Source organism: Erithacus rubecula (assembly GCF_903797595.1).
Source record: "Erithacus rubecula genome assembly, chromosome: 10".
Classification (NCBI taxonomy): domain Eukaryota; kingdom Metazoa; phylum Chordata; class Aves; order Passeriformes; family Muscicapidae; genus Erithacus; species Erithacus rubecula.
In genome coordinates, this window is record NC_136662.1 from 14,867,299 (window position 1) to 14,891,886 (window position 24,588).

The following is a 24,588-nucleotide window of genomic DNA, read 5'->3' on the forward strand; positions in this document are numbered from 1 at the left end:
AAAATCAGATAATAGTATCCCATAGGAAGTCTAGAAGATCCAGAATGACAACAGGTCCTCTAATGCATCTTAATCTGCTGTAGCTACAAACCAATCATATCCTAAAATTTATACAGCTTTACTCCTTTTTTTTTTTTTTTTTTTTTTTTTACAAATTACATATATTCCTTTTTTAAACTCCATATTCCCTTTCAAGCTGTATTTGCTCATATTCAGTAGGATTAGGGCACTTTGAACACACCTACTGTGGTACAACAAATCCTCTGTTTCCTTGTTTTTCCTAGGCACACATAGCTTTCACATTTACAGGCAGTAAGTAGCACGTGGTTGCAGATAATCATAAACTCAGCACACAATCACAGCTCATTGTGGTTTTAACGGGACACTATATGCAAGCCCGTCATTCTTTGTTAATCAGTAACTGTTGTTTGACAGCCACTAGATTTTTATTTAATTTTTTAGTGTGCAATTTCTCACCTTCTCTATTTCAAAACCTCTCTTTCAAAGACTAAAAGGCAACAACAGTTCAGATCCTCACCAGGGTAATATGCATACCTCCAAAGGTTGCATCAATTGAGGATCAGCCCTTTGTCCTGCCAGCAAGAATAACACTAAAACATTACAGCAACTCTACTGTTGCCTGCTAGAGGCAGCTTGCAAGTTAGTGAATCAGCCATCCAGTTGTATAGCAAAGCTACTTCAAAACAACATAGACAAATAAAGAGCAGCCATGACATTCTTCGTGCAGTTTTCACCAGCCATTGCAGTTTTGACTTAATTTGTTTCCCTGCCTCTTTGCATCTTGAGTCTTTGAAGGCAAATAAACCAGTCGGTGTCATAAAACAAGGAGAACTAGAACAGCCTTCAGTAATAACAAAAACTAACGGAAAAAGCAGATCTTTTGCAGGCAACATTTCACATGGCTCAAAACGTCTTTGCCGCAGTTTAAATTCTGCAGCCTTGCGATTGTTCTGACACCTCTTTATTGTTCCTTTTAAGTGCAAATGCCTAGGTAGCATCACTATAAATGAAACAGTAGTGTTCACAGATTGCATTCAACGGCTGTTAGAGCTTCCTCTCCTTCATCTGCACAATTTGCATCTATTACAGGCTCAGGAATATAGCTTTAGCTGCTTCTCAGTGGCCTCAGAAGGGCACAAGAACCCCCCCGCTGAAGAACGGCAGTGAGGCTGATCTTTAAAGCCCTTCCTAGAGGCAGCCCCTCTGTGGTGCTCACTGAAGGGTGGAGGAGGGGAAGGGGCTGGTACTCTGCACACTTTGAAGGACACTACTGTGATGCCCTATGCAAGTTCTTGGAATCATCCTGCCTTGTGATACCCTCCACAACAATCAAGGTGTTTAGCAAGAATTGCTAATAAAGATGCAGAGCCCAAGTCCAAGCACAGGAATTCAGGACCTCCCGAACGTGGCTCGGAGGGGTTCTGTGCAGTGATTTTTGCAGTAGTCTGTCTCTGGGGTGCAAAGAGGAGGTGGGCGAATACATTTTGTACCTGTGAAATTCACTTTTCTTTCACAGCACAACAGGGAAAAAAGCGTACAGAGAACAACCTCTCTTAATTCTTCAATATCAGTAATGTGCTGAGACTCTTAACAAAATTAACAAGTATGGCCTCAGCTAAAATCCTATCTGGAAGCTGAGCAGCATTTTCATGGAAAGCAAGACACATGCAGGAGGTGCTGTGTGTTTCCTTTCAGGTTGCTCAAAGAGAGGACAACTACTCTTAATAAGTCAAACATACAAAGTATAGAAGCTGCCTATTTTTTATTTCTGAGAAAATAATATTTGATGATTTGACTGCTCTTCTTGGATACATAAAAAAAGCTTTTCAGATGAGATTCAGAGCCTTTGTCTCTTTCAGGGAAATGTTTGTAATAATTGTCAAGAGTGGCACATTCCAGAAATTAAAATACTAAAAATGTGAGTTTTTTAGGGAAGAAACTTATGTTATTTATGTTTAGTACTTGAGTAGACCTAATTTAGGACCTTTAGGTGTGGTACCAATTATAACCAGGCTAGAAGTGACTGCATACTCAATGTGATTTTATTACTGTTATTATAACTGTGTAGTTATTATCATACAAGTCCAACATTTCAACAGAGTCACACTACAGCATGTGATGCCATTGATGTTCTGATAGTACACACAATTATTTGTCCTTTCCGTCATGAGACTCCACTATTGCAATATTCACATCAAACAAAAGCAAAAATACTACTTCTATTATTGTTGTTATTTTTCTTTGTTGTGTCTCTCAGGAATCAGAAGATAAGCCAAAGCCAGGAGATGGGAATTCATTTTACCAGGCCACCCTGCTGATCAACTAAAACAATAAGTTACAATATGCTTTATCTCTGTGACAATGCAATGGGATTATATTATTTTATCTTGTTTTACTAGCAAGGCATAATTGTATACAGCCTCTCCATGGAGCACACAAAGAACTGAGACTGGAAATTTGAAAAAGGGAGATAGGGGTATGGAAATACATTTTCTTCAACTCTGATCAATAGAATGAAAATCTGAAGAATCACTGACACAACACCTTTCTTATTCTCATTCTTTTTTGAGAAAGAGAACATATTTCACTTACAGAATTGAACTATTACAAACGCAGTTGGAGTCTGCATTATCTGTCCTTTGGATCCCAATCATCGGCTTAAAATCTTTGTCTTTGTCATAGTTTTTTTTCATTTAAAATGAAAGAATTAGGTAAAATCTCTTCAATGACCACAAGAATTTATAAGCAAATATTCTATTTGCATGTCCAGCATCTGTAGAATACAAAGTAAACCTTTATTCCAACACATAATAGATACATTTTCCTGAAGACAGATACATGTTTCATATATAATGTTTTGTTCAGTAGTTAAAAACATGATTTTGCCAAATAACCTACAACAAAATCAGTGCTAGGGAAAGCCCTAAGCACTGACTACCCACCTTTCTACTTTAAATTGATATTTTTCTATTACTGCCTTAAACACCTTGCAGCAAGACTTCAGTGTCCCACTACAGTATGCCATCAAGTGTGGTGCTATTATTCTCCTATGAATTCAAAACAGAGACACAGGAGAGCATATCACAATGCCTCAACCTTCTATACCAGTCAGTGGCTAAACAGAATACAGATTTTCATCCACTCTAAACATTCTAACAATTCATTTCAGCTACACCTATCTAGCACAAAATTATTTTATATAACATACTTTGATCCTCCAAATAAACTTATACAAAGGCAGGTTTCCTTCTAGTAAGAGAACAGAAAAGTCTTTTAGATGAAGTTACAGCACGATGGTGCTTGTATTCAAAGGAAAGCAAGTAGTATTGTAACTTACATGAAGCTACAAAGCTCAGAAATTCTGCAAGACCTGCATTTGCCATTAAATTAGTTTCCCCTGCCCTATGACTTAGAGACTGCCCATCATTAGTAGAAAAGAGAAGCTGAGTACAGATATCACCAATGATGTAAAACTAACACAGTATATGTTTATGCAAATAGATGAATTTCATTGTTTTGTATTCCTCTGCACTTCTCATTAAAACTGGATTTGAAACATGGTAATTAAATTAGACCACTGGTAGAACTCCAGGAGAAATTAGCTCAACCAGACAGAAAAATCCTAATAGAATAATTGATAATTGGTTGCACCCTTCCAAACTTTGTATTCTAGAGAGGCAAATACAGAATAAACAGATGCAAGCAGGAAAATAACCACTTGGCAAAACCTGGATGCAAGACCCTAGTAGCCAGGTAAGTACAATCATCCAAGCATGAGGAGGAGCAATGAAAATGGTTCATCAGGAATGACTACAAGGCTTTCCAGCTCCATATGACACCCTCTTCAGCCCCTGACACCAAGTGCTACTGGCCTCTCTCTCAAAAGCAGCATTTTTTAAAATCTTGGCTGCACAGGCAGTGCCAGGAGTCACCCCACTCACTTCCTCATGCTTCCCACCACCTGGTGCTGGCAAAGATCCCTCTGGTTAGCATGGCACTTTGACTTTGTTTTTTCTTGTGGCTCTATTGTGAAGGGTACAATGTGGATCCTTGTCTCCATAGGTATAATTAAGTGCTTAAGTGGCAGCATGTCATGCTGCAATTTTGTGATCTGAGCCTGGGTCCGAGCTAGCCTGTAAGCTCAGAGGGCAGACAGGCAGCACTGCATTGAATAACTGGTGAAAATTGCCAAAGATAACATTAATTTGGGAGATAAATGCACATGAAAAATTTAGAGGGGCCTACCTTCAGCTCAACTTCATCAGCAATGCCTTAAGGAAAGGATGAAAGGAAACAGCAAGGAAGAAGCCATCAAATTATGTTTGTCACAGTAGCACCTCCAATAACTTATAGGTCTCTTACCCAAGATCAAGTTTCATTCTGCCAGATTCAGGTAAAGTGGTCTCACTGGAGTACTGTCACCTGCAAAAAAATAAAACACAATATTTGTGGATTTTAGATACAAACATTGCAAGCATTAGAAAAGTAAAACATGATACATTTAATCACACTCCTTATCAGAAATAAATAAATATTTATCTAAAAAAAAAACAAAGGACAGAATGGATCCAGAAGCTCAATTTGGTGGCTGAGAGCAGCTGAAAAACTGATTAATTTTATGTAACAGAGGAAGGGGAGCAATAAAAAAGCAAAACAAAATAAAAACACAAACAAAAAAAATTCCAACCAAAACACTAAACCCAAACCAATTAATTCCTAATCTTCAACAATTAGTTATTTGAAGAGAGCATATTTGCCAACTGGCTGTATAGATCATTAAAATAAAGGAAGGCTCCCACCACCATTAAAACTAAATTTCCTTCTCATTCAGAGAGAAAGTAGTTGCCTTTGGAGACTGAACAAAGACAGGTCTGAATTCTTCCCCTACACTCTATTCTTCCCCGAGCATGGATCCAGAGAGAAAGACAAAGGGGTTATTTTGATTTGCACACCACTGATTCCTTTCATGCTTTTTTTTTCCTTGAAGTGGCATGTGCTCCTATAAAAGGAGCAGACTCCCAGCTTGCCATGGGACCACATTGTTTTCTATCTGTGATTGAAATAAATCTCCTGAAATATGTTTGGTTTCTCTTAAATTTCAAAGTGATGGCCAGTACTCAGTTGCAAATGATTTCAAACTGATATCAGCCATTGTGGATAAAAACTCCCTCATCCCTTACTGTGAAACAAAACACAGTTGAAACCTCATCATCATCTGGGAAATTTGGATCAAGCTTTACTTTCAGCTATCCTCATTCAAATCTGGAGACATTCACTGGAAATCAACACAGAAAATGTTAGACTTCCAGGTAATGCAAGCAAGTTCCTACTGGATTCACCAAAGGTACTCCAGGATTTGGCATACATTTCTACAAACTGAACTGAGAGCAAAGTTTCTCCATCCCTACATAATGTCTGATCCACCTCCCTCTCTTACATTCTCCTCTGCTCACTCTGGATATTCAATAAAAACTCCAGACTTATTTTTTGCCCAAATTAAGCAGACAAGTGATTCATTACCTACTTTTTTTCTTTTAACTTGTTTATCGTATCTTTGGCTCTCTCTTAAATAAGTGATTTGCATGTGTCTTGAAGCCAAGAAATATCTTCTAGTCTTTCATACATTTCTGATCTGATAAAAAATATTTTTTTGGGAGCAAATGATAATGTAGTGGTTGTGAGGGAAGAGAGTGTGAAACTGGAGTTACAAATAACTGCGTATTCAGGGAATTCTCCAGCCTAAATTGGCTATAGAAATTTGATTTTAAGCTGAGATAGAAGACATTTAATATTATCAAAGGAAACAAAATGAACAACCGCATTGCAACAAAAAACCAAACCAATAAATAAAAGCTTATTTTGAAATTGATACCCAGAGTAGTAAAGGAGGAACTAAATCAAGATCACAGCTAAGACAGAGAAGCTCTATCCTTGTATCAGTTTTGATCACTGTGCAGCCTCGAGTAAGAAACTTCTTTAGTATCTAATGAATCAAATTCAGATAGTGATACCATCTTTAAAGAGCTTTGACATCCTCAATCCCAAGTTTTATTACTATGGGATGCCTGGGTCTGTGGCATAGTTTTTGAAAGAAAACGCTGGTAGCTTCAAGCAGAGAAGTAGCATATGTTCAGTTTAAAATTCAAATGTATTTATAACTGAACGTTAATGGCAATGCCATTTATTCATTTAACAATTTTGCAATAGGCCATATGAGGCAAGCCATTTTTAAATGCATTGATTGGTAATGTACAGAGAAAGAGGAGTTAAAAAGCAGCTGAGATTCATCAGAAGTTGCAGTGTACCATATATAAGGTGGTGAATGCTGCCCTCTGGCTCAGATTGGCAATGGTCACTTATTTAGAAATGTTCTATTTTCAAAGTGTGGGGGAGAAAGGAGAGGTTGAGATTCAAGAGCTTCCTTAATACTTTGGCCTGCAATAGCTGGATTAAAAGTCTATATGCTTGAAAAAACACAATGTTAGAAAGAAATTTCCTCAAGGGTTAATGCTTGTAGGTATTTTAAAATTGTATTTTTCAAGTATCTCCAACACAGAAAAAGAGCTACTTTCTTTTATTATCTGTCTTGAATGGGCCATATAAATGAGTCATGTTAGCACCAAACTTACAGGCCCGTGGAGGCCAGTTTCTTTAACAGAGATTTTTTTAATAATTCAAGAATAGATATAACTTATTTCAATGTGTTATTTTACAGTTTTAGACATGATTTAATAACAAAGGAAAAGCACAGTACTCTTTATCTGTTCATATAGTGAAGGAAAGCTTAGCCCATTTCACTAAAAGATAGTGTGATTGAGATGTGTATGTCTGCAGCTTAACCATAATGGCTTTAGAATTTGCTAAAGATTATGCTTGCATTTTTCTGCTGTAGATACACCATTGATTTTTTTTTTTAAATGAACTGTGAACAGATGTTTAAAAAATAGAAGACAATGATTTTCTTGTGCTCCTTTTAGAGAATGAGGACCATTTTTCCCCTTAGAAGTTCCACCTTCCCTTCTACTACCCCACAACTTTAGGTAGTTGGAAATAAGGGGAAATATCCCTCACTTATCAAAGTGAAACAATTTCCATTACAGAAGGTAATGTAAGATACTGCTCCATTGCTCTTGTGCCCACCCCAGAAGAGGCCCAGAGCCAACCTGCCTTGCTGGTTGGTCTCTTGCCTGGCAGGTTGATCCTCAGCAAAGGAACATTAGACTTGATATGCCCCTGAGTGCAAGGCTAAGTTTCATTTTTGTATCTCCTCCTGCCTAAAATTCAGTGCTTGAGGAAGTGTTTGAGGAAGCATGGAATAGAATAAATGGTTACAGGAATTCTATGAAACAGCTCCATGACTAAGCTTATCTTTTTACAATATGAGCTAGAAGAAAGACTGGATGCCTTTCTGTTAGGATGATAAAATATAGTATTCTGAATATGAGACAGTATTTGTCCTGGGAATATTTAATTTTGGATAAGAAACAGTACTCTTGTATACCTAACGAGAAAATTTTGTTTAGTCTTGAGGGAGAAATTTCAGGATAGCTTTGGGAACAACCATCTCACAATAAAATTGCAAACAGAAAGAAGTTGATAGAGCTTTTTGTACACTCATATTACACATTGGCATAAAGGTAATTAAAAAACCCCAAACCAAACAACTTTAGTATATTAAAAGAAAGAGGAAACCTAAGGAAACTTTCAAAGGAAGGATTTTCACAAGTTATGAATGCAACATGGATTCAAAAGACCCAGGGGAATCAGGTAAGAAGAGCAAAATACACTAGGAAATCTCAAAATGTGCTCTTATCTGCACTTAACAGTGAAATTTACACTCACAGAATGAATTTTAACTTTTTATTTTTTTCTATAAAAATTAGTAAAAATAAGGCAACTTGCAAATCTTCTGGCTCAGGCTTTTATTTTTTGAGAAAGACAAATGTTACACTAATTTCATATATAAATAAGGAGATATAGAAAAGCTTTTGACATAGAACATAGAAGATACCTCCTTTGCTTATTTATTCAGTAGGGGATATGTAGAATCAAGTGGAAATTACTGAAAGTGAATCTGAGTCTTTCAGCAATAGAATTAGCTATGTGGGAAAATTAGTTTCCATGTCTTTAACCACTACCATGGCTTCTGAGAAGGAAAGAACCAGCTTTGAGAAAGGTCAGGTAACTAGAACTGATGGGAAGATAGAAAAATTTTTTTTTTCAGGTTTTTAAACTTGTTGCCCTGCTTAGAGCACATAAAAAGCCTTTCAAAGATCTGTAGAAACAAAACTGTATTAAAGCAGTTGTCTTGATACTCAATGTAGCCTGCTGGATATGCTCTATTCTGAGGAGTTTTCACATTGAATTTGGCAGAACATGAAGCTGAGCCTAGGTCATAATTTTCCCAGGCCATAGCCAGGGCCATAGCCCAGAGAACATTACAGCCTCTAGAGTCTGATGACAATGTTTTGGATTTTATGAGGGCATGTTTGGCCAATATTGCATGTGACAGAGAAGTCACTAGTTCAAGATTTTCCTCAGTGGTGTAGCCAAGAATTCAAGTGGTTGATGTTGGCATGGCAGGAGCCCTGGTATTTTGGAGGTGCTGAGACCTTGAAAAGATCTCTGTGCACATGGTGTAAGTTGGCCAAAAGGTGTCCTAGGGAAATGCAAGGGGCTTGTGACAGCACATGGCTGACTGAATTGAATGTCCAAATATCTGGAGCTGAATGTCAAATTGCTGCTGAGCCCATAGAGTTCACATCTCATACTAGGTCTGGCTGAGATGGATAGCACAGCCCTTGCAGTGCTGTGCTTTGCACTGGTAGCTAGAAAATTGTTGATATCACACCAGTGTCCTGGTCACTACTGAGCAGTGCTGGCACAGCATTGGAGCTGCCTCTCCAACATTCTCAGCTCACCAGTAGTCTGGGCAAACTGACTAAAGGGATAGTAAGTAAGACAAAGCAATAACTAATTCTCAAGGAAGAGTGATAGTAAGTCATGTTTTCTTGAGAGTTAGAGCCTTTTCTCACTGATGTTGCATTCCAGAGACATGAGTGCATAAATACCACACAGCTGAGATTTTCAAAAGGATCTGAGTGGCAAGGAACAGCTTCTTTCAACCAATTAATTAGAAGATATTCCAATATATTTTTCTGTTTACCTGAATAAGAAGCTATGCTACACAGCATAAAAACCAAACCTCTGGCTTCTCTGATGAAAGTGGGAGGACTTGTGCTGGTCACAGCTGACACAGAAACAGACAGTGAAAAATATATGTTAAGTAAAAAACCTGCTTCTTTCTTGGGGGCTTTGGAAACTGCAGATCTCTTTCATCACCTGTGAATCTTTTCCAAAAGGCTGTAGCAGCTCCTTTGCTCAGTGTGACAATTCCTAAGTGACTTAACTTCTTACATCACACATTTAATTTACATCAGAGCAGATCAAGCCTCCACTGGAAAACTACTGGCAAAGATATTTTATTGCAAGGAAGCAGTCAGAATGCTCATGAGCTTTATGGAGGTAATTGTTTCACCTCCAGCTTTCAAAATGAACACTTCTTCATCCATTTCTTCTTATTTCTTCTTGTTTTCTGAGTGATTTTTGCCATAGGAATTTGAACACATTCTCAAATGGAAAAAATTGGAATAGCAAATCAGATAGTAAGATAAAGAATAATGTCTCTGCTACTAAGTATCGCTAAAAGTTAAAATTAATATGAATTTTAATATGCAAGTCAGCTTCCACTCAAAAAATCCAAAAACCTAACACAAAAGGAGATCTCTGAAACAGCTGGGTAGCTTGAATCTGATATAAACTTTATCTTTCAGAAAGATGTGCTGCACATCTTAAAGCTAAAGACACAGCTTTAATTTTCAAGCCATGGAGAAGACAAAACACATAGGGAGAATTCCACATTTTTGTGTCTAGGGAAACTCAGAACATTTGCTTAGACTCCCAGTAGGGGCATGAAGCCATCCTAAAATTTAGAGGTAATTATAGTTATTGTAGTTCTTTTATGAGTTCTTATTTTCAAAACATCCATACCCGAAGTAAAATAATTCAAGACTTTATGCGAGGTTCAAGTGTATGCTTTGAAATAGGAATAATATGGGGGTAGATGACATTTACACCATCTAAATTAAAAGAATGGAATTAAAATGAGTTTGTATCTAAAATTAAGAAAAAATTAAGCTAATCATGTAAATCTGAAATTATTTACACATCAATGTCTGGACAAAAGAATGCAGTAAAAACTACCTTGTTAACAAAGACTGTGGACTTGAAAGGAAACACCAAGGTCTATAGGAGTAAGAGGAAAGAATTGAGAAACATTCCCTGCTTAGTGTGACATTAGATCTGCAGTGGCCTGGGAACATTTGATTGAAAATTAAGAACTAACTCTTTCTAACAAGATGGTAAATGTTGACTGACAGCTACTGGGTTAAGCAAAAAATAAGAGGAGAATCACATTAAGTATAATAACATAAATTAAGGGTAGTTTTCACACTTGTAATATCCATTTTAACCATTATCTTTGGATCAGTATCTAATTAATACTTCTGGACTAGGCCTTGTATGCTGGTAATAATACCTTTCATATCATTTTCATTTGAATTCTTCTAAATGTTTTCTTTGTCTAGGTTCTCTGCCTTAATGCAAATTAACTTTGCTTTTATGTAATGCCCCTGGCAGAGTTTTTGAGACTCATGGCAGAGAGTCACATTACAGTAATCCATGACAAATGTGGAAAACTGCTGAAAGGACAGTGGAATTTTGGGTTTGGTGGTTTGGTTTTGGGTTTTTGATTAGTTTTTGGGGGGTTTTTGTTTGTTTGGGTTTTTTTTTTTTTGTGATGTGGAGGGACAAAATGACACAGAGGGGATGCATGTTGGACTGGGTTAATTTTGTGTCAAGTCATACTGCCACGATTACATGATCTTTAAACCTGATATCAGTAAAACCAGGATGGGACTTTTGGGATTGGCCAGCAGTTACACTGAATTAGGTATAATGTGAAACTGCACCGTGAGAAGGGAAAAGTCACTTTTGGGCATTTTAGAGAGCTGTGAAATGCCCTCCCAGCTTAAGAGAGAGGAATGAGGCTACAGGCCTGTCAGAAGAAAAGAATTTAAAGTGAGGTTGTGTCTGAGGGGAAGGCAAACCCAGTCAGTGTAGACGCAGAGTTTGATCCACAGCTCTCTGAAGTCAAATGTTTTAGTTTACGTCAATGGCCTTTGATTAGGCCCAGGGAGAGCTGTAAGATCCAAGGGCTGCCAGGCTTGGTTACAGTCATCAATACTATAAATCCCTGAGAGAGTTTCCTTACTAAACTCTAGGCCTTTTTGCTGCAGGACTCTAACTAAGGGCATGCTCCTGAGCAAACTTAGTCCCATCGGCTCCAAAGGCCATAAATTCTTTCGACCATCCTGCAGCACAGATTCTCTGGTTTGCTGTAACTATTTAATACAAGCACCAGAAAGAACAAGAGAATAAGAGACAGTTTCTGGTGAAGAGAAGCTATTTCTATTGCCAGAACTGAAGCTTTCTCCAGAGCAGGGTGAATTAGGAAGGCCCAGCCTGCTGTGAGCTGGTCCCAGGGGCTCATCCACAGGTACAGCTGGAGTTTGGCCAGGAGCTTTCCCTGTGCAAAGGAGAAGCTGGACCCTGAGGCTGCCTAAGGGAAGCCTTCAGGTCCATTTTGTACCACTGAGCCCAACAAGTGGCTCACTGACTGTAACAATCTATACTGGTTTCAATTTTATAACATCTTGTGAAAAAAACCTGATTTTTCTAGTTATTAAACCTTTCTGAACTGAGACAAGCTCACATGGAAATCAGTTCTTTTAGTAAACAAAATCTATAACCCTCCTTGCTGCAAGAGCTGGTCATAATGTTGTTGTATACTTGGAAAATCTTTATCTGCAGATCAACCTTGAAGCTCACCATCTTACTTCCCCAAAGTCCAATTTACATTACTTGGTTGTGTGGGGATTTTGTTTTGTTGGTTTTGTTTGGTTTTTTTTTAAATAAATTTCAAAAAGAAATATTTGCAGTATAAGCAGAAAATAAATCAACAGTAACAGAAAACCAACTGCCTCTGCAAAAAAAACCCATAAAAGCTCAATTGTCCTCTCAGGACTCCTTGTAAGTCTTAACAAAAGTCTCTAAAAAGCAACTAAATGAAAGACCAGGGAGTTAGCAGCAGGGCAGATCTATCACAGACAAATCAGACAAAACCCTCTTTCCTTCTTACCATATCTAGGCTTAGTTCTGATCTCCTTACTCACGCTGAGTAATAATTCACACCATAACTAGCCCCACCGGAGCTGCTAAAATCACTTGGAGTAAGCCATAAGCCTGTTTGACAAATATCAGTCTGATACACTAAGGCTAAAAATCCTAAAAGTTAATTCAAATATTACTTTTGTAATTATATGGCCTGAAAAAATTATTCTGTTCTTTATTTTTGTTACTGTGGTGTGTTATCTCCCAAACAAAGACAGAAAGTTTGTAATTTTCTTTTTTGTTTATTTTGTTTTTCATCTTAATATAGAATCCAGCTAGAAAAACAATATTTTGTCTAACCTAGAAAATTCAATGAATATACAAAGATATATGAAGAATGCGCACCTTTTTGACAGAGATATTAAACCAGGAAAACCTGAGGCCAAGTCTACAAGTCTGAAGAGTACATTAGTCAGCAGTGTAAGAGGGCACAATCTCAGCCATTAAGGCAGGCTGAGCCTACCCAGTGATTAGGCTGACTCCAAGGCCTTCCTTCTTTACTGCATTTTGTGGAGCTTTGCTCGCCCGTGTGTACGTGACAGTGACACTGCTGAGATGGAGACTGGCTCTGCTGCTGCTGAAGGGCACACTGTGGAGTTTTTCCCTACCTTTGTAAATTGATATCTTCTCTGTGTCTTTCTCAGTAAGCCCTTGGAGAGTTTATCCATGCTTCTAATCACATGAAAGAGAGCCGCTGGAAAGCGTCAAAAGACTACTGACAATCAAGCAAATTTCCCCGAGTTTCAGCCTAGCAAGGCTGGACCCCGGCACCAGTGGAAGCACTCCAAAAGCTAATCAGGATGGCTAGGAAGGCTATTCTGCTCTTGCTGAAACCAGTGAATTGTTGCGCGCTCGCCCAGCGTGGGGATGTGAAGCCTTGGGAAAGCCCCGAGGTGCCGGCAGCGCTGCTCAATGGTGCCATTGCTCAACACGCCCAGCCCTGCCAAACTCCTCCTCCTGCAGGAAGCCTGGCAACAAGGCCCTCAACCAGTCCAACAAAAACTACAAGCTTTGCACCACGCGAGCTATTTGCCAACAGCCAGCAGCCTGCAGGCTGGATACTGTTACCTAGTTATTAATGAATGCTGCTGATTAACCTTTTCAAAGCACTTTGTCCACCACACCTACTGGTGGGAACCTGCGGTGGTAGCGCTCAGGGGAAGCTGCTGACACGGACTGACACTGGGGCTAGGAAAAGGCACCCAAGAAGTGACATAGACTTGGGTGACAGAGTTGGGTGTAAACCATGATAGTTCTTCCAGAGACATTTGGGAAGAACAGGTTGGGGAGGGTAAGCTTTTTTAAAGCTTTCTAAAAGTAGACTACAGACTTCACCATAATTTACACTATATCTCAGGCTGCTGTGCTTGACTGAGAACAAATTAAAATTTTGTTCAGAAAGCTTCTTATTATGCCCCAGAATTAAATTTGACAGAGATCGTGACACCCTCCCCCAGCTATTCTCACCCACATTTTAAGCCCAAAATTCTTGAAAGTAATGTAATGCTGAGACATAGACGATGGCATCTAAAGCACTCAAAATGATGCGACAATTTTCAAAGAATCTGTGGACTGTAAATCTCTGGCAAAAAAAAAAAAAAGAAAAAGAAAAAAAAGTACTTTTGTATCTACAGTTCTTTTAATTTTTAATTTATTTGGTGGTGGTGGTCATACCTCCAAAGCATTTTGAAGCTTAGTTTTTTTTAGAATATACCAAATAAACAAGAAGTCAAGACTCTGGGAAAGGGTCATGAAATAATATGAATCTAGGGCAAGAACATCAAGAAATACTAGATTTTGAAATATACCGAAGTTTACACTAAGATATTGAAAGCTGACAATTAAGAGCACAGAGAATTAGCAAATACAAAGAAACTGTCTAAATCTTATTCATGAAGAGCAGAAAAGGACGCAAAACAAGCAAATTCTGAAAGAAAAGTACAAAAAGGACAAATATGAAAAAGAAAAGATTGCACGAAAAGTATATAATAAGGAAGAATTAAAGCGCAAATTCAATAATATTTGTAAGAAAACACCCCAGCCTCATTTTGCCACAACAAGACTGCTTATGCATACCTTTACAGAGGGTTCTGCAGAGCACTTTTTAAAATCGTCATTTTCTCAGTTTAACACAACTGTTACTCTTTAAGCTAAAAGCATAGTAAAGAAACCCAAACAAACAAACAAACAAACAAAAAAAACCCTACCAAAACAAACAAAAATAAATAGAGATTTCTTGCATAGATCCTTGCTATGTCTGAGATTTCACATGACAATTGAGCCAGTTTGACAGCTTGCCGCTGTTGGTTGGGGAAGCTGCCTCACCCCCCTGCTTTGTTCCCAGCCATGTGGTCGTGCTCCTTCCCTTGCACTGAAACCAGCACTTGCTGACACCCCAGTAAAAAATATGCCACTCTCTTAATTAAAAAAAAAAAATTTTTCTTCTGCCTATATTTTTGTTTAAGAAACACTGAGGAGAGATACGTGAAACTGCTTAATAATTCCATGAAATCTATACCATTAAAATGTTCCTGGAGCTATGGAGATGGCAGACATTTGTGGTTTTCCTCTGTTCAGTTCATTCTAATATTACTTATTTCATTTCTCAGAATAAAAATATTAAATGCAGTTCCATTCCCCCCTCAAATTAAAAAAAAAAAAAAAAAAAAAAAAGGTTGCAAAGGTGCAGGTCATAGCCCCCTATGTAACAAAAGCAGGATATGAGAACTAAAGCCAGTTTCCCTCTGACTTCCACGCTATGAACTGACACTGTATGAGCACAGATCAAGGCAGGCTATCTGGCATCAGCTACACTGAAGACTGAGAGCAGAAAAAATTACAAATCAGTTGCCATATTCTGCCATCATTTGCACTCTTACAACCTGGTTGACAGTCATTGTTTTAGCAGTAGAATTTGGGTTTGTGTACACAAATTAGAAAACAAGGAAAATTTAACACGGGGTTACTGCTATTATTAGAAAAAAGAATCTGGAGGGTTTTTCTCTTCTGTTTCAGGGAGGACAGATTTCTTTTTGAGTGGTCTTATAACAGGATGGAAAAATTTGTGCTTGTACTATAATCCACAGACCACAGTAGGATGTCCATTGCTTTGCATTAGCCAAAATTTTTTCTTTGAGCAACATTATTGCCAAACACATAAAAAAACCCTGAAAACCCCAAACACAAAAACATAATACAAACTTATTGCTGAAAACAAAGCTTAGTTTCTAATATTCAGCCCTGATTCTTACTCATAAAAGCAGTTTCATTACTATCTGTGGTACAAACAGGACATGGCAGCATTCAGGCTATTAAAACCAGAGATTATTCAAAAGTTAACATGTGGTTTTTATTTACAGAAACAGAACAAAAGAGACTCTAATTGAAACAGATCATTTAAATAAACCCAGCACACAGCTTATGCAGATAGTGTACTTATGTAGATACACACGTGCACGCACACGCACGCCCAGCCAGAGCTTCCACTGTTTTCTGGCTGCTGGATTACACACTGGGACCTAGCGGGCCCAAAACCCTCACTGCACATCCCAGGACTTTCTGGGTATCCAGGCCCCCCAGTGCAGGTCTGGGAGTCACTGGCTATGAACCTCTGCTCAGCTGCCTCTCTGGGAATTTGTCTGTGTTTCATCAAATACAGCATATCCTAGAGAAATATCTGAGGATATTTGATGCACTGATATTTTCCTAATCATTTCCCTTATTGTTCCTTTTTAAGAGACAGTGGAAATTATTTAGATTGCTTGTTAAAAGAAACAAACACAGGAAATGAAACCGGGTGAAAATAATTTCTTAATTTTGAGGATGCATTGAGGTAGAACAATCCTTACCAAAGATAACTGAAAATGTAAACACACTGATTTCAATCAAGAGCACTTTTCATAAGAATAGTTCAGTCACTAGTTGCTGCTGATCCTTTTAGAGGTGTGTTACCCATTCTGGATATACACAAGAGTTCAAGTGTTGCATAATTACACAAAACAGGGCCTATACAAGAATATCCTGTTTTGCTTCCTGTACACTCACTAGGGTGGCTCAGCTGAATCCTTGACAACATCTACCTCCGTGAAGAAAACATCAAGACTCCTTGCTGATAGGAGGTTTTTTACCTAGAGCTTCTCAGCAGTTGGGCTGCTTAGCCCCAATGTGTAAGCAGACAATCACCCTATTGTTTACTTTCTACTCAGAAAGAGCATTACTGCTTTTCCTCACTGTCCACGGCCTCTGTAATCTTAGCAGTCATGTTCACTCAGCAGTAAGTCTAAATATGAGCTTCCCAAAGGAGTTTCAAATCCATGACATAGATTAGTATCACTGTGGTTTGATGCTATCTGTGACAAATTCCACAGTAATTAACATTTTAAACCATGGTCAATACTGAAATTATTTGACGAGGACTCACTCTAGCCCCCAAATCGTGAGAAATGAACAAATTTAAGGGGTATTATTACGAAGTGAATAGGCTGTGGAGAACAATGTATCTTTCAAAAACCCTGTCAGCATTGCTTCATCTCACTACATATCGCTATATCTTTAAAAAAAAGGAGCGATTCAATTGTGTGATGGTGAATCATGAAACTTCACAAACATTCAAGGAACACACATGCCACTACAAATTAACCATTAGCACTGCATGGTATTCATCCTTTCTGTCACACACTGTGGGAAGCACGCCTTATTAGCATGGAAGCATGGAGCAATAGCATCGCAGTGTACTTAACATTCGCTTACCTTGGAAAAAAGAGCACACAATTGCAGTCTTAAACAAAAACCCCAATCCTCAAAATGCTGCAGGTCTATTCCTTTCCACATTTAATCCTTGGATTTAAAAATTGCAAAATTGAATCCTAAATCCTTTTCTTTCCTCTCTTCCAGTTCACTGTTTTTTACAATGAAATATACTTTTTTGCATTTTTAATCAGCTTTAATCATAAACAAGGCAGGCATCACAATTGCAGCTATTGCAGGGTTCCCCCTCACACACTTCTTTCTTGGTTTTGAATTTCAATAGTACCCTCAACTGGGGGTCTTCCTAGATCCCAGATGTCGAATTATATGGTCTATCCTATTCTTAGAGAGGCAATGCCCTTCCCTGTTAAGTTTCACAGGAATCTGAATAGCTATTCTGCAATCACTCATTAATTCCTTAACTGTAACACAACCAAACATAAGTTTGATTATTAAGAAATAGTTCTCCTTGACTTAACAGTTTCTTAGAAATTCTTAGAAGTATCTACTGTCTTTACATAGTAATATTAAGCACTCTGTGCAAACCCTTAAAAAATAAATCTACATTTAGCATCATTGTTCCTGTTTGAGGTCCTGTGCGGTCTATAAAATCTCAAGAAAGGGGCCCACTTCCCATACCCATCCTACTTACATGCTGTTTTATTTAAGAATCAAGAGTACATTTTACAACCACTTTGCCATGTTAAAAAAGAAAGAAACATAAAAGTGACTTTCAGGGGGAGGGTAGACCTATGCTTTGTTTTACTAGCTTCTTTCAGAGTAAACTTGTAAAATAAAAAGATATAAATGCCAAAGAATTTTGTAAACTCTAATGTAGCAGTAAGCCAGAGCCTCCCACTGACCTAGAAGTAGAACTAGTATTTTAAAGGTGCACTGCTTTAATGTACATTTTATACATATATGTATCTGAAATGTCATTTTCTCTCAAGTGTAACCCAACACCATGGAATCACACACATCTCAGAAATAACTCCTACCCACTCCTACTTCAAATAGTAACAGAGTCTAGCTGGCAGATAAGGCTAACATTGTGTAAGGTATTTAAACTAGCAGAGCAGTTCAGATATCAGCAATGCATCACAAAGGCAAGTCATGGCCTTTGGCATCCCTCTTCATATTATTATTAATTACATATTTCCTCATCTTATTAGTGTTTGAACGGATGTAAGAAATAAACAAAACTGCTCTAAAGTATATTGCAGCCATACTACAGCCTGATATCTTTCTGGGATTAATAAAAGAAGAACCAGTACTACAAGTGAACTTTGGCTTGTATGTCTTCAAGGCAATTTTTTTTTTTTTATAGATTACATGGTCAACTGTTATCTGGATCTGGGAGGGATCATTTTTTTAGAGATATTGAGGACCATGTTGAGCTACATGGCAGCAATCATAACCTTCCTTGTTCTTACAAAAGAAAAAATAATCTTTTAAGGCTTGACCATATCAGCAACCCATTGAGTTATTGAATAATCTCTGACTGCTCCAGACTCAGGCACAGCTTTTAGCATTGATAATGCTATGATTTTCATTCCATAACTTACTTTTAAATCATAAAAATCTAAACCCCCTATTTGTGTAACAGTTGTATTAGCAACATATCAGATAAGTTAGGCACTGAAGTTCATCTAACACTACTTGAACTAGTCCATAAAGCTGTAGACATGTAAAGTTACCTGAAATTGTGCAAGTCTCAGCACCAAACTTTGGATATGTTCACAAATAACGTATCTTTAATCAATTCTACTTGCCAAGCAGTATGCTTTATTAGCATTATCAAAGGGATGAACTAAACTCCCATTGTTTGTGCTGTACCACTTTACAGCAACATCTGCTGGGTAACCCAGAGCTGTAATAACAGCAACCCTGACATACTGAAGTGACAGAACAATATGAGACACGGCTATGGGAAGGCAAGGGTTAGATAAGAGGATAAGAGAAGGCTTTCACATCAAAGACTTTGCTTTGCAATGACACCTACCCTTTGCTACTGCCTGTGCCATTGATTTCATGTCCGGGTTTCCAGCTCATCTGGAAGTCTCCCCAGCTTATGAAAGTTTGTATCAGAAACAATAAAATCAGGTGGCAGTTTTGTATGCCTTGGGGGAGAAAGTAGATCCATATGCTGGGGTAAATGATAGATAGTCATTTAATATTTCAGCTTGCGTCTAGTTTAAGTCTACCTCACAGTTTTAGGACTTGAAATGTCACGGCCAAAAGTTCCCCCCTCTCTAAGAGGAAAAAGGTTTAAAAACCCTACATTCCCATTAGTAACTCAATAACAAGAATATTTGGGCTGATAGTCCTGTTGATGCAATAGTTGAGGCAGGATTTTTTTGTTGGTTGTTTGGTTGTTTTTTGTGGGTTTTTTTTCTTGTTGTTTGTTTTTTTTTTTTTCTTTTTTTGTTACATCAGGAGTATCTTTAGCGTAAAAGTCTTTGGGAGAAACACTTAAAAATAAGTACTTAGCCTGGACAAAACCTTCTTGCAGAGGAAATTTCAAATGCTTTTCAGCTGCACTGTGGTTTATTGTTTGCTTTAACTCAGGCCAGAGCTTAAGCTACATACCATGGTGTCTGTTAAAAAATCATTATGGTGCAATTAAAAACAACGTTTAAAGTGGAATTTTCCCCTCCCCTTTCTCTGTACAACTGTTGTATGCTTCCTCTGTGCCTTTCATGATTATCTGCACCAGCTCTGGTCAGGAGATACAGCTGTCATGAAACACTCAACAGATGGCAGTGGCTGGGTGATGCTTCATCCATTTTTGGATGCTCTAGTGACATTTGAGCTCATGCCTTCTATAAATGCTGTCATGCCCCTGACTCCTTTTAGCCAACACAAGCCTACAATGTGCAGTGACAATATTCATCTTTCCAAAAGAATAGAGATAAATTGAAATGCCCTTATGAAAAGCAATATAAAATACTTAAATTTAGTGTCCTTTAAAACTTTTAACCATTATAGATAGATATGGCTAGAAAATAGATAGACTGATAAATTGGTAGACAGATCTCCTTTCTTACTGCTGTTTCATCTTTAAGCTATTTTATTTTTATAAGGTTCTTCAGAGATTGATCTCGCTTACAAAGAACAGAAATTTCTCTCCAGTTTTAGGAAACTGCTAGGAACTCAAGTGCTTTGAAAAGAAATTGATTAGCACAACTTCTTTAAAAAGAAACATCTAAAAGATACAGAGTATTTTTTAGCTTTTCAGGTAGTAAAGGGTGCTTAGCCTTTAATCTTATATTTCTAGTGCATTATATAGTTAGTGTCAAACTGGAAGATGCATCAGCTTGAGTACTGAAAGATACAGACTGTCTTTATGTTTCTTTGGGGAGATTGTTTGTTTTAAAACAGCTTTGTAATAGTGCCACCTAATATGATTGTTTGGTGTGAAGAGGCTGAGACAATCCCTGTGTGTGTCCCACATAGGGCACTACCTTTCATTCTTACCAAGGTTCAATCCCAGTCACTGTGGCTCCTGATACAAAAACAAACAAGAGATAAGAGATGGAGGGAGAAGAGGTGGGTAAATTCATGCACTTAATCATAGGGATTAAGAAAGACATCTTGGGAATGGTGAGTACTGGTATTTTGTCCTGACCTAGGAGTGGTGGCTACATTTTTCTCATGCTGTTTCCAGTGCAGCTCGTTCTAAATGCAGGATGTTCAGAGACTATCTCTGCAAACACAGATGATGTATTTAATTGCAAACATTTGATGATGCCCTTCACTATGAGGCCTATTTTTTCATGTTGTTAAGAATGATGTGCTCTACAATTTAATTTATACCCTAATGGTGATGAAAGAAAACGTAAGGTTATGCTGCTTTGCCAACAGTCCTTGCTGAACAGCCAGGAGATATTTAACCAGGTACTTAAGCAAGACACACCTTCTAGTGTGATGAAAAGGAAACTAAAGTTAGGGAGTATGATCTAATTCTTCAAGCCTGAACTTATATTTAGCACTGGAGTATCAGCAGAATGATGCCATGACAGTGTGAGGGTGCAGTGAGGCAGGACTCACTTTTTACAGCTCAGCAATAGATTGTGTCCTGTGTGAAGTGATTGAGATCTCATAGAAACTAACTCCACAACAACAAACACAACTCATTATTTGCTAACACTCAACATGTTTGGCTACCACACAACACAGCTGACTGATGTAACTGCTTACAGTTTTTAAATTAGTCAAAGAACCTTCAGGCTGCTGTCTTTTCTGTCAGATTTAAAGGCAATGACTGGAGATGGGCAATTTCGATCACTTTTCATACTGTATTTCTGTTAACTGTTAGGATGGTATGGGAAAGGGACTCTCAGTCTATACCTGAGCCTGTAATTGATCAATAGGGTCACAGCCACTTGTTTTCATCATAAACTACATGGTCTGCCTCTACAAAAGTTTCATTTACTGAATAATCGATTTCCAAATTTCACCTTTAGAGACAGCAAACTACCAAGAGAATCCAATGCTGACATTATTCTTGGGCTTCACAGACAACATCCTTGCTGAACCAGAACAGTCAACTATGGCCAACTAATCTGCACTAAACAATTAATAAGTCTTTAGACCTCAGAGAGCAACAGGAATATACAGGGCTCAGGCCTGGCACCATCACATATATAACTGTATGTCTGAGCAATAGAAATGAAAGAGATGCTAATGCTGTAAATCAGAGGGGGGGTTAATCTTCTCTCTCAGTACTTAGAAGTCCTCTGCATCCTATTTTCACTATGTACCCACACCAAGAGTGCAGACAGCAATTTTCATGAATTTCTTTATGATAGCACGGTTCTCTGATGCCTCAGCAAGTATCAAAGAATATGTAATATATGCATTTATCATAGTTTCACATCCCATTAAATACTCTCTTATTTAAATACTATTTATCTCATGTTGCAGAAAAGTATGTGCTCTAGCTGTAGCCATATCATTTGCTGTTTTGCTGAATTGTGCATTGATTATGTAATATATGAAGAGAGTAAACTAAGAAAGTGTGGTTCTTTGCAGCACTGCCTATTGCATTTAGAGGCTCTTTTGCACCAGTTTCAGACACTTTATCTTAAATCAAGAAAAAGGATAAGGATAGAGAAGTAACTAGAGCAGGATTTGGAAGTCTTGTAAATTCTAAACTTAAGCTATAGAGAAGTCTGGATAGTATTACTATTTCCTGAAGCATTTCCCATCCCATTTGTTTATCTCACACAGTTTCATGGAGGTATATTGATGAGTGGAACATTACTAATGGTTATAGTTTCATTCTAAGTTAAAACCCCAAGAGACACCTGTTGTACACTTCATACAAATAGCAGCATAATACTGAAAGTTTTCATATAAATTCTAGTTATAAGTCACCTCATAAGACATTGATTTTCCTTGTTAAAAAGGGTAAGAGCAATTCCTTTCTTTCATATGTACATGACTTTGCTTCATTCAGCATCATTAAATTGGGGAGTGGGCATTTCATGTCTTGCTTGGCTTGTGGAATAAATGAGGTTATAGAAGTTGGAGCTGAGAGCTGTATAGTAATTGTTACTTCTTTTGTTACATTATTCTTTACTATATAACAATATAAAATGATAATGGACTGAAAGCAGAAATACTGGGAAAAGGAGCAACAAACACCCTGTAAACACACAAAACGGCAAAGCTGAGCAAAAAATCTTGCTGCAAAGATTCAGAAGCCACAGCTCATCTGTTTGAGCACTCTGAGACTATACACAATAGGGAGCTCTCCAACTAATCTGTTGTGACATTTTATAGAAACGAACTCTTTCAGACAAATAAAGGTCTAGTTTGGAACAATTTTTATTCAGGCCATCAACATCATTCTTGATTTGATGTGATTTTCAAATAGAATATGTTTTTCTGTTTCTGGTCTTCACATCCTGCATAAAAGCAAGATAAAAAAAATGTAGCAAATTCAGCATTCACGAAAAAGCCAATATAGTAGACAGGTACAATTTAACAGATTTTAAGGCAGGGCAAGCACGTAACAGTGAGAATTTTGAACAAGAACAGTTACCAGTTTCTATATATTCAGTTTATGTATATCTATTCACAACTATGCACACACATCAGGAATTTTAGTATAAAACTGTTTTATCGTATCCTCAGCAGCCTGTATGCTGATCCTCAGTAACTGGCTGAAAACCTAAAAATAGGAAAAAAATTAAGTTCTTTGAGAGGGTTTTTTTTGTGTGGTTTGAGGTTTAAGTAGTAGCCCTTTTGTCAATGTTTCACTGTGTTATTCTGAAGAGCAACTCCTTGCATGTGAGGAGGCAGACGCCGGTGATTTAGGCAGGCAACACAGTACAGAACTATTACTCAGCTGATAGTTAATGATTTCCCATTTAATACAGTTCATTTTTCATAACCCTGGGTTCAAACAGAAGCAGCTGCTATTAGGGATGTAACGATATTGAACTTCAGACCAAAGGCACAGGAGAGCTTCTTTTATAACTCTAGCTACTGGACCCATCTGGCTCTTCACTTAAGTGCTGCAAATGAAGGAGAGAAACACTTTGCTTCCCATCAGCAAGGTCCTGAACAGAATACACAATTATTCAGAATAAAGGCTTTCCAGTAAAAACTAGCTGCATTAACAAAACGCTTTCAAACTTTGGTGGATGAACACAATTTAATCCACTTTATTACCTAAAGAACACTATATAGAAATTAGAAGCATATAAAAAAGTGAAATCATACTTACTTTGAATAATTTTTAATACCAACACACCCCAAGTCTCATAATGAGGAAACTGGGTCAGTGTTTCTAAACCATTTTCTTCTGGAATTGAAAGATTAATTTTTTACCTCCACTTTGAAACAAGAAGGGGGAAAGAGAAAAAAGAGAGTTTATAGGTTTGTAGGACAGAGCAGAAGCTCATATATGTTCTTCTTCTGGTAGGAAACTTTCAATATTGAGGCATGAGACTTGCTGTTCCCCAATACCCCATCTCTGAGAGCTTTAAGTAAAGTAGTGTTCCCCTTTCTCCAGAAAGCTCTAATGAAATGCAAGTCTTTAGATTTGCTTTACATTTTTGTCCATCACTTTGAAAGAGACAGCCTTCAAGTGCTAGAAATGTTATCAAATGCTTACTTTTAAGAAAAGATCATTTAAATAAAAAATCCTTTCCTTGTGCAATAATCTTCTATTTTAATTTCTGTTGTGGAGATCTGACAGAAAGGAGATTATGACAGAACTACATTTACCTCCAATTTCTACCAATATCTGTAAATTAGGGTTTGCAAGAAAAGAAGTGGATTATGTACTTTCATTACAATTACAGGACTACAGAACAACTGTTGCCTAGTTATGATTATAGCTTATCCTTTCATTGTCCACAGTGGACCAAAAAAAAATTCATATGTAAATTTCATATTTTCAAAATGTAAAAGTAGGTGTCTTTTGTTATCAGCAGCTTTTAAACGAGAGGTTTCCAAGCACAATGCAATTTTAAATTACAGTTATCTATGTCAGGACTTACATGCATCTTCACATCT

The 24,588-nt window shown here is 37.6% G+C and overlaps 1 protein-coding gene across 4 annotated transcripts in view; it reads right to left on the reverse strand.

Annotated features, from left to right (window-relative positions):
• LOC306806102 (uncharacterized protein) overlaps positions 1-24,588 on the reverse strand; it is a 213,864-nt gene that overhangs the window by 137,413 nt on the left and 51,863 nt on the right. For all 4 annotated transcript variants that reach the window (XR_013775392.1, XR_013775393.1, XR_013775394.1 and 1 more), the window contains exon 2: positions 4,384-4,443. The gene's annotated coding sequence lies outside the window, so the exon portion shown is untranslated. The remainder of the gene's footprint in view (positions 1-4,383; positions 4,444-24,588) is intronic.